The sequence below is a fragment of the Arachis hypogaea genome, chromosome 13, assembly GCF_003086295.3.
Source record: "Arachis hypogaea cultivar Tifrunner chromosome 13, arahy.Tifrunner.gnm2.J5K5, whole genome shotgun sequence".
NCBI lineage: Eukaryota > Viridiplantae > Streptophyta > Magnoliopsida > Fabales > Fabaceae > Arachis > Arachis hypogaea.
Genome location: NC_092048.1, coordinates 88193862 through 88204073, shown reverse-complemented (window position 1 = coordinate 88204073; position 10212 = coordinate 88193862). Strand labels below are relative to the sequence as shown.

The following is a 10212-nucleotide window of genomic DNA, read 5'->3' as shown; positions in this document are numbered from 1 at the left end:
CTTCCATCAATTCTGCCAGGACTGCGCCTAACTTGAGAATTCTCAAGTTAGGCGCATTGCTCAACAACAACACGCAAGAGAAGTTACTTACTTCAAGTAAGGCGCATTGTTTCCTCTTCAGTTCAAGTTAGGGCCTTGTGTGGTGAACAGCATGAAGTTAGGCGCAGCTCTTTGCCAAGTTAGGCGTGGATCCTAGTGAAGCCAAGTGGTCCCCACGTTATAAGGCACGGATTATTTAATTAATTCTGATTTAAACTTTATTTTATTTTTAAAATAGGAAAAGATATTATTTTAGTTTTAGAAAATAGATTTTAAATTAATTAGAATTAGATATAAAAGAAAAAAAAAACTTCTCTTCAAGAGATTATTCCACCTCAGTCCAATTTACAGTTTACCAGAATCTTAGTTTTCACTCTTTTCCATGAGCAACGAAACCTTCATTGTTAAGGTTAGGAGCTCTGTCTATTGTATAGATTGATTCTATTGTTTTTGTATTTTAATTCATGTTTTGATTCATTTAATTCAAGAACTGTTTTCATTCTTTATTTTATGAAATTGGGTGGAACGGAAGTATGACCCTCTTTCTAGTTGAGTTCTTGTATAACTTAGAAAAGCTCTTTACTTGAACAACAGCTTGAAAACATATTCTCCTAAATTTCTAATTATCTGGATTTAACGGGATACGTGACATATAATCCTCTTATAATTGGATAATTAGGATTTTTGTGGCATAATAACCAGAATTAAACTTCACTCTCTAATTGGAATAAATTGACCAAGGAATTGGCGGTTGATGAGAGTTAGAGGAAACTAAAAAGGTCTAAGGAATTAGGGTTTAGTCACATATGGTTTGCCATGAATTAAATCTTGCATGATTAAAATAGTTATTAAGAAAAGTCAATCCAGAAAATAGATAACTCTGAAACCTTAACTGTTTCTCCATATATTATTCTCTACTTATTTATTGCCTGTCTTCTGATATTCTGAGTTTACTGTTTAATGCTCTTTAAACTCTCAACACTATTTTCTGTTTGTCTAACTAAGTAAATCACTTAATTATTGTTGCTTCGTCCATCAACCCTCGTGGGATCGACCCTCATTCACTTGAGGTACTAGTTGGTACGACCCGGTACACTTGCCGGTTAGTTTGTGGGTTATAAATTCTGCACCAAGTTTTTGGTGCCGATGCCAAGGATTGATTGTGATTGACAACTATTCGTTGTTTGATTGCTTATATTAGATAATTTTTCTTTTAATTAGTTTTGTTTTAGTATTATTAATTTTTATTTTTCATTTTTTTCCTTTAACTTCTCTTCCTTTTCGTTCATTAACCCCCTGCCCCTGTTTTCTTTTTACTTCCTTTTTGCTTTTGATCTTTTTTTTTTTACTTTGGTCCGTTTTTAATTTTTTTTTCATTTTTATTTTATTTTATTTTTTTATTTTTTTTCCTTTTCTTTAATTTTCATTTTTGTTTCCTTCCATTATTTTTTTTCTATATTCTATTAGTTTTTTTTATTTTTGTCTTTAATTTTTTTAGAAAAAAATAATAAAATAAATAAATAAATAAATAAATAGCACTAGTATTTTTCTTAATTTCTGAAATTAAGTTTGGTGTTTTCTAGTTAGTCTTATTTTAATTTTTCTTATTTAATTTGCCAAATAATTTCAAATTTTTTTGTCTTAATTTTAATAGTAATTTTGGAATTTTAGTGTTTGTTTTATTCAGTATTTTTATCTCTTTATACAGGGTACCTCACTAGGAATTCTCTGCACTCTGAAGTAGAGAGTTCCATCCTTTCTTATCTTCTGTCTGGGTATGCGCAGGAACAGAGACAAGGAACCTCTCTTAGACTTTGATCCTGAACCTAAAAGGACTTTCAGGCGATGTTTGCAACAAGCCAAACTTTACAAGGTTGCAGAATCTACTATGGATCCTAATAATGCTGCTAATGCCAACATGGCTAATTCGAATGGGAATGAGCAACAAAGGAGAGTGCTTGGCTCTTACTCTGCTCCTACTGCAGATCTTATGGAAAAAGCATTGTGGTGCCTCCTATAGCTACGAACAACTTTGAGTTGAAGCCACAATTGGTCACCCTGGTACAACAAAACTGCCAGTATCATGGTCTTTCCCAAGAAGATCCAAATCAATTTATTTCTAATTTTCTGCAGATTTGTGATACTGTGAAGACAAATGGAGTGAATCCTAAGGTGTACAAACTCATGCTCTTCTCATTTGCTCTGAGGGATAGAGCAAAGCTATGGCTAGATTCCCAATCCAAGGAGAGTTTGGATACTTGGGACAAGGTTGTTACTGAGTATCTTACTAAATTTTTCCCACCAAAGAAGCTGACTAAGCTTAGGGTGGAGGTTAAGACTTTCAGGCAGAAGGATGGTGAAACTCTTTATGAAGCTTGGGAGAGATACAAGCTATTAACTAGGCAATACCCTCTGGACATGTTCTCCAAATGGACCCAACTAGATATCTTTTATAAAGTTTTGGATGAAATGTCCAAGATGTGCTTAGACAATTCTATAGGTGGTTCATTGCACAAGAAGAAGACACCAGAGGAGACTATTGAGCTTATTGAATTGGTTACTAGGAACCAATATTTATACTCATCTAACAGGAATCCTGTAAACTCTAAGGCTCCTCAGAAGAAGGGTGTTATAGAAGTAGAAGATCTAAATGCTATTCTTGCCCAGAACAAGCTTATGTCTAAGCAAATAAATCTACTTACTCAACAGATTGGTGGAATGCAAGTCTCAGCTATCAACACCAAAAATCCACCTCAAGAAGTCTCTTATGACATGACAAGTTATTTTGTGCAAAATGATAATTATGATTATACTCAATCCTCTTCTGAACAAGTCAATTACATGGGGAGTGGTCCTAGAAATCCCAATAATGATCCATATTCTAAGACATAAATCAGGGGTGGAGAAATCACCCAAATTTTGGGTGGAGGGACCAACCTCAGAGACCTCAGAATTTCAACAATAATTCTCAGGGCGGCTTCCAACAGAACAATCACAATAACTGCCAATTTCAGTCTCATCAACAACAATCACCTCCGTAGGCAAATTCTAAATCCCAAGAAGATTCTAATTGGGAGATGATGAGGAGTTTTATGCAAGAAACCAGAGCCTCCATTAGAAACTTAAAGGTGCAATTGGGCCAACTGAGCAAGCAAATACCTGAGAGGTCTGCAAGTACATTTTCAGGTGATACAGTGGTGAACCCAAGAGAAGACTGCAAGGTTATTCAATTGAGAAATGGTAAAGTAGCTGGCTCTGAGACCAAGGTCAATGGAGAGTTAGTTGAAAAAGAAGCTCCAGAGGAGAAGACGGAAGAAGTGGAGCACACCCCTCCAAAGCGTGCAAACAACCCATTCCCTGACTCTCTTGACACTTATCCTACATTGCCAAAGGCTCCTAAATACAAGCCAAAAATGCCATATCCTCAGAGGCTTCAAAAGGCTTCCAAAGAAAAGCAATTTTCTAAATTTTTAGATGTCTTCAAGAAGCTATAGATCAACATTCCTTTTGCAGAGGCTCTTGAGCAAATGCCTCTCTATGCTAAATTTATGAAAGAGTTGTTGACCCACAAGAGGAATTGGAAGGAACAAGAAACAGTGGTGTTAACCAAGGAATGTAGTGCCATAATTCAACACAACCTTCCTGAGAAAATGCCAGATCCAGGGAGCTTTGTAATTCCTTGCACCATTGGAGATGTCACCATTCAGAGAGCTTTATGTGATCTTGGAGCTAGCATCAATCTAATGCCACTTTCAGTGATGAAAAAGCTTCAAATTGAGGAGGTAAAACCCACTCGTATTTCTCTTCAACTTGCTGATCTTTCTATTAAATTACCTGTGGGTGTTGTTGAGGATTTACTTGTGAAAGTAGGACCATTTATTTTTCCTGTTGATTTTGTTATATTAGACATGGAAGAGGAGGTAAAATCCTCTATTATACTTGGTATACCATTTTTAGCTACAGGTAGAGCTCTGATTGATGTGCAAAAGGGTGAATTAATCCTGAGGGTCAATGAAGAGCAGGTGGTCCTCAATGTTTTTGAAGCTCTCAAGCACCCTAATGATTCTGAAGGGTGTATGAAAATAGATGTTATTGAACCACTTGTTCAAGAGGTACTGAAAGCTGAGGTGCTTGATGATATTCTGGATCCTATTTCTGAGTATGAATTAATGGAAGTTGATGATTCACCACCCCAGAAGGCTATGGTTCACACGCCTAAAGTAGAGGAGGAAGCCCCCAAGCTTGAGCTCAAACCTTTACCTCCTTCTCTAAAATATGTATTCTTAGGTGAAAATGATTCATATCCGGTGATTATTAGCTCTTCCCCGAAGCCTGAAGAGGAAGAGGCACTTATTTCAGTGCTCAGGAGCCATAAAACAGCTCTTGGGTGGACCATTAGTGACTTGAAGGGGATTAGTCCAACCAAGTGTATGCTCAAGATCCTCCTTGAAGATGATGCTAAACCAGTTGTGCAACCATAAAGGAGACTCAATCTAACTATGAAAGAGGTGGTCCAAAAAGAGGTAATAAAATTATAAGAAGCATGTATTATTTACCCTATTTCTAACAGTCCTTGGGTAAGTCCTGTGCAGGTAGTTCCCAAGAAAGGAGGGATGACAGTGATCAAGAATGAAAAGAATGAGCTTATTCCTACAAGAACAGTCACAGGTTGGAGAATGTGTATGGACTACAGGAGGCTCAACACTGCTACAAGGAAGGATCATTTCCCCCTGCCTTTCATTGATCAGATGCTTGAGAGGTTAGCTGGTCATGCTTTTTATTATTTTCTAGATGGATATTCTGGATATAACCAAATTGCAGTGGACCCTCAAGATCAAGAGAAAACAGCATTCACATGCCCCTTTGGAGTATTTGACTACAGGAGAATGCCATTTGGACTTTGTAATGCTCCAGCAACTTTTCAGAGGTGTATGCTTTCAATTTTCTTTGACATGGTTGAAAAGTTCATTGAGGTATTTATGGATGATTTTTCTATTTTTGGTAATTCTTTTGAATCCTGCCTTGAGCATTTTTCTCTTGTCTTGAAACGGTGTCAAGAATCAAACCTTGTTTTAAATTGGGAAAAATGCCATTTTATGGTTACAGAAGGCATTGTTCTTGGACGCCGAATTTCAAGTAAGGGGAGGATTGAGCTTGACAGAGCAAAGGTGGAGGTAATTGAAAAATTACCACCACCAGCTAATGTTAAGGCAGTCAGGAGTTTCTTGGGTCATGCAGGATTTTATAGGAGATTTATAAAGGACTTTTCTAAAATTGCTAAACCATTGAGCAACATGTTGGTTGTTGATGTTCCTTTTGTGTTTGATGCTGAATGTTTGCATGCTTTTGAAACTCTGAAAGAAAACCTTACCTCTGCTCCTATTATAGCTCCCCCTGACTGGGATTTACCATTTGAATTGATATGTGATGCTAGTGACTTTGCTATAAGAGCTATTTTAGGACAGAGGCATGGTAAGCTTATACATGTCATTTACTATGCCAGTCGTGTGTTAAATGATGCCCAAAAGAATTACACAACTACAGAAAAAAATTATTAGCTATTGTGTATGCTGTTGATAAGTTTAGGTCCTATTTAATTGGTTCTAAGGTTATTGTTTATACTGATCATGTTGCTTTGAAGTACCTTCTAACCAAGCAGGACTCTAAACCAAGATTAATCAGATGGGTGTTACTCCTTCAGCAGTTTGATATTGAAATGAAAGACAGGAAAGGGTCAGAAAATCAAGTAGCTGACCATCTCTCCAGAATTGAACCTGAAGCAGGAGTACAACCACCCACAGCTGTGACTGAGACGTTTCTGGATGAGCAATTGTTCTTTATTCAGCAGGCTCCATGGTTTACAGACATTGCGAATTACAAAGCCATGAATTTTATTCCAAAGGAGTACAGTAGGTAGCAAGTAAAGAAGCTATTGACTGATGCAAAGTACTACATTTGGGAGGAACCGTACCTTTTTGAAAGGTGTTCAGATGGTCTAATTTAGAGAGGTGTCCCGGAGGAGAAAAAATAGCAGATTATTTGGCACTGTCATGGTTCTGATTATGGAGGCCACTTTGTTGGTGAAAGGACACCTACAAAGGTCCTTCAGAGCGGGTTCTACTGGCCGACCCTCTTCAGGGACTTAAGAGAATTTATGAAGCACTGTGGCAGATGTGAAAAGGCCATGAATCTCCCTGCCAACCATGAAATGCCACAGCAGGAGATTTTTGAGGTTTAGTTGTTTGATGTGTGGGGTATCAATTTCATGGGACCCTTCTCTCCCTCACATTTAAACAACTACATTCTAGTGGCAGTTGATTATGTGTCCAAGTGGGTGGAAGCTGTGGCTCTACCCACCAATGATGCCAAAGTAGTGATGAACTTTCCTCAGAGATATATTTTTATCCGGTTTGGTGTCCCGAGGACACTCATTAGTGACGGAGGAAGTCACTTATGTAACAGACAGCTGGACTCTCTTTAGCAGAGATATGGAGTCCGTCATAAAGTGGCAACCCCCTATCACCCTCAGACAAGTGGACAGGTTGAAGTTTTCAACAGGAAACTTAAGTGGATTCTAGAAAAGACCGTCAGTGTTTCAAGAAAGGACTGGTCTAGGAAGCTTGATGATGCTCTCTGGGCATACCGAACAGCTTACAAGACTCCTATTGGCATGTTCCCTTATCAGTTGGTCTATGGCAAAGCCTGTAACTTGCCAGTTGAGCTGGAGCATAAAGCTTACTGGGCAATCAGGTATCTGAATCTTGATTCAGAGGCTGCAGAAATTAAAAGAATGCTTCAACTGAATGAGCTTGATGAATTCAGATATTCAGCCTATGAGAATGCCAAGCTCTATAAGGAGAGAACCAAGTTATTACATGACAAGAAGATTGCCATCAGAGTCTTTGAGCCAGGACAGAGAGTGCTTCTGTATAATTCAAGGCTCAAACTCTTTCCCGGAAAGCTAAAATTCTAGTGGTCAGGACCATTTGTGGTTACCAGAGCTTCACCATATGGTCATGTGGAATTACAGGAAGAGAATTCTGATAGAAAATTTACAGTAAATGGCCAGAGGTTGAAGCACTATCTTGGAGGCGAGATCGATCGACAGAGGTCCACTCATCTGCTGAATTAGCAGAACTGACCATCAAGCTAGTGATGTTAAAGAAGCGCTTGTTAGGAGGTAACCCGATGTTTTCGTATCCTTTGTTTTAAGTACTAGTGGTTTGATTTTGTTATTCATTTAGTTTTGGTCGAAATTGTTACTGTTTTTCCTTTGTTTTACGTATGTTTGGATCATGCAGAATTTCTTTGAAACAAAACAGGTTTTACAAAACAAGAAAAATACAGAATTACAGGACGCGCAGAGAAGAATTTCATTCGGGAGGCCCTGCACCTAACTTGAGAATTTTCAAGTTAGGCGCCGTAATACGCATCAAGAACCACTACTCTCGGGAGGGTCTGCGCCTAACTTGAGAATTTCAAGTTAGGTGCAAGATATGACGACTCATGGCGAGTTAGGCACAAAGGAAACCAAGTTAGGTGCCATGGAAGCTTGTACTCTTGGGAGGATACAAGTAAGGCGCAGCAAAGAAGGCCTCCAACCAAGTAAGGCGCAGCCTCCACCCCTACTCCAAGTAAGGCGCAAGCAAGGAGGCGTGCATCAAGTAAGGCGCAAGGCCTTGTTATTTAATCCAAGTAAGGCACAAGGAAGGAAGGTGTAACCAAGTTAGGCGCAAGGCCTTGCCACTTAATCCAAGTAAGGCGTGGTCCCTCACTCTCTCCATTACTAACGCCCCAACCCCCCCCCCCAACAAATCAAAGATCCTTCCCTATCTTCCCTATCTTTTCCTATCTTTCCAACACCGCCCGTGACTTGCACCTCTTCCCTATATATTCCCCTGTCCCATTGACCACCCTTCTTCTTCCCCAGCCCCTCTCCTGATTCCCTGTCCATCCTATCCTTCCCAATATATTCTCCCCCTCCTTCCAACACTAACTCGTGACTCCCCTTCCCACCTACCCGCATTAAACCTCCCTAACCCCTCTCCTATTTAAACCCTCTTCTAACCCTCCATCACACACAGCACAACACTTACTCTCTTCCTTCCTTTCTTTCTTCGGATACACAACAACCACACACGTTTAACTGTGACATCACTCCCTTTCCCAACCTTCCAATTCCTAAACCATAACCCCATCTTCTCTCCACGTTCAACACCCTAAGCCTCTATACCCATTCCCTTAAACACAAACCACCCTCTTCCCTCTGCCCCCTCGTCCCCCTTTTCTTTTTCTGTTTTAGTTTTTTTCTATTAAAAAAAGAGAGGATATAAAAGCAAGGTCCAAGATTCTGAGCATCAATGACTAGGGAGGTCAGACATGATTAAAAGCTCAAAGAGTTATTTTCCTAGTCATATGCTTGTGTTGTTCTTGTGTCAAGTAATCCTTGAGACAGAACATTTAGAGTCGAGATCAATTGCAGTTAGTAGAGTATGCCAAAGGCTTTGAGCATCACTGTCTGGGAGTAGTTGAAAGAAAAATCATAACTTCAAAAGAGTTCTCCAGTTAAGTGCTTGTGGTGTTCTTGTGTCAATTAACCCTTGAAACAGAACATTTAAAGTCACGGCTAGGCTCAAGGTGCAAAGCACCAGTTAATTGAGAATTAAGGGATATCTGTTGTGTTCAAGGATTTAACTGAGGTATAAAGATCAGAGAACTCATAATATGATCCGGATTCTAATTCCGCATGACATTGACATTCATCTGATTCAAAGAAGAGTGAGATGCCAAAACTGTTCAGAATTGCAATAGATAAATCCCACTTTAAGAAGATACACAAGCATAATTGAACTCTCACCTCTCATGCAAATTCACATCTAAAAAATGTGTTAGTTTTGGTTGCTTGAGGACAAGCAACAGTTCAAATTTGGTGTTGTGATGTGTGAGCATCTTTCCTATCTTTTCCTAGTGAAGTTGCATTCAATTTGTTGAGTTTAATCAAGAATTAATTATCTTTAAGCCACTATGAATGCTACTTTGAATCATGTGCAATTCTATTTATTTTAGGTAGCATTTGGCTGGATTTGATGGAGTTTCCACAGAAAAAGAGAAGAATATGAATGATGTTGTCAACCTTGACCTCTCTGCACTTAAACCTAAATAACTCGAGCTACAGAGGTCCAATGGATATGATTCCAGTGGCGTTGGAAAGCCAACTTCCAGATCTTTCTAAAGATATATAATAGTTCATACTTCTCTTCCTTCAATTCTGCCAAGACTGCGCCTAACTTGAGATTTCTCAAGTTAGGCGCAATGCTCAACAACAACACGCAAGAAAAGTTACTTACTTCAAGTAAGGCGCACTCCCATCTCAAGTAAGGTGCATTGTTTCCTCTTCAATTCAAGTTAGGTGCCTTGTGTGGTGAACAGCATAAAGTTAGGCGCAACTCTTTGCCAAGTTAGGCGTAGATCCTAGTGAAGCCAAGTGGTCCCCACGTTACAAGCGCGGATTATTTAATTAATTCTGATTTAAACTTTATTTTATTTTTAAAATAGGAAAAGATATTATTTTAGTTTTAGAAAATAGATTTTAAATTAATTAGGATTAGATATAAAAAAAAAGAAACTTCTTTTCAAGGGATTATTCTACCTCAGTCCAATTTACAGTTTACCAGAATCCTAGTTTTCACTCTTTTCCATGAGCAACTAAACCTTCACTGTTAAGGTTATGAGCTCTATCTATTGTATGGATTGATTCTATTATTTTTGTATTTCAATTCATGTTTTGATTCATTTAATTCAAGAACGGTTTTCGTTCTTTATTTTATGAAATTGGATGGAACGGAAGTATGACCCTCTTTCTAGTTGAGTTCTTGTATAACTTGGAAAAGCTCTTTACTTGAACAACAACTTGAAAACATATTCTCCTAAATTTCTAATTATCTGGATTTAACATGATACGTGACATATAATCCTCTTATAATTGGATAATTAGGATTTTTGTGGCATAATAACCAGAATTAAACTTCACCCTCAAATTGCAATAAATTGTCCAAGGAATTGGCGGTTGATGAGAGTTAGAGGAGACTAAAAAGGTCTAAGGAATTAGGGTTTAGTCACATATGGTTTGCCATGAATTAAATCTTGCATGATTAAAATAGTTATTAAGAAAAG

The 10212-nt window shown here is 38.2% G+C and overlaps 1 non-coding gene across 1 annotated transcript; it reads right to left on the bottom strand.

The window, feature by feature from the left end:
* Positions 1-2355: 2355 nt before the first annotated feature.
* LOC112739049 (small nucleolar RNA R71) lies at positions 2356-2462 on the bottom strand. Its single transcript, XR_003169989.1, has one exon. It is a non-coding gene; the product is annotated as a small nucleolar RNA R71 (small nucleolar RNA).
* Between the last annotated feature and the right edge of the window lie 7750 nt (positions 2463-10212).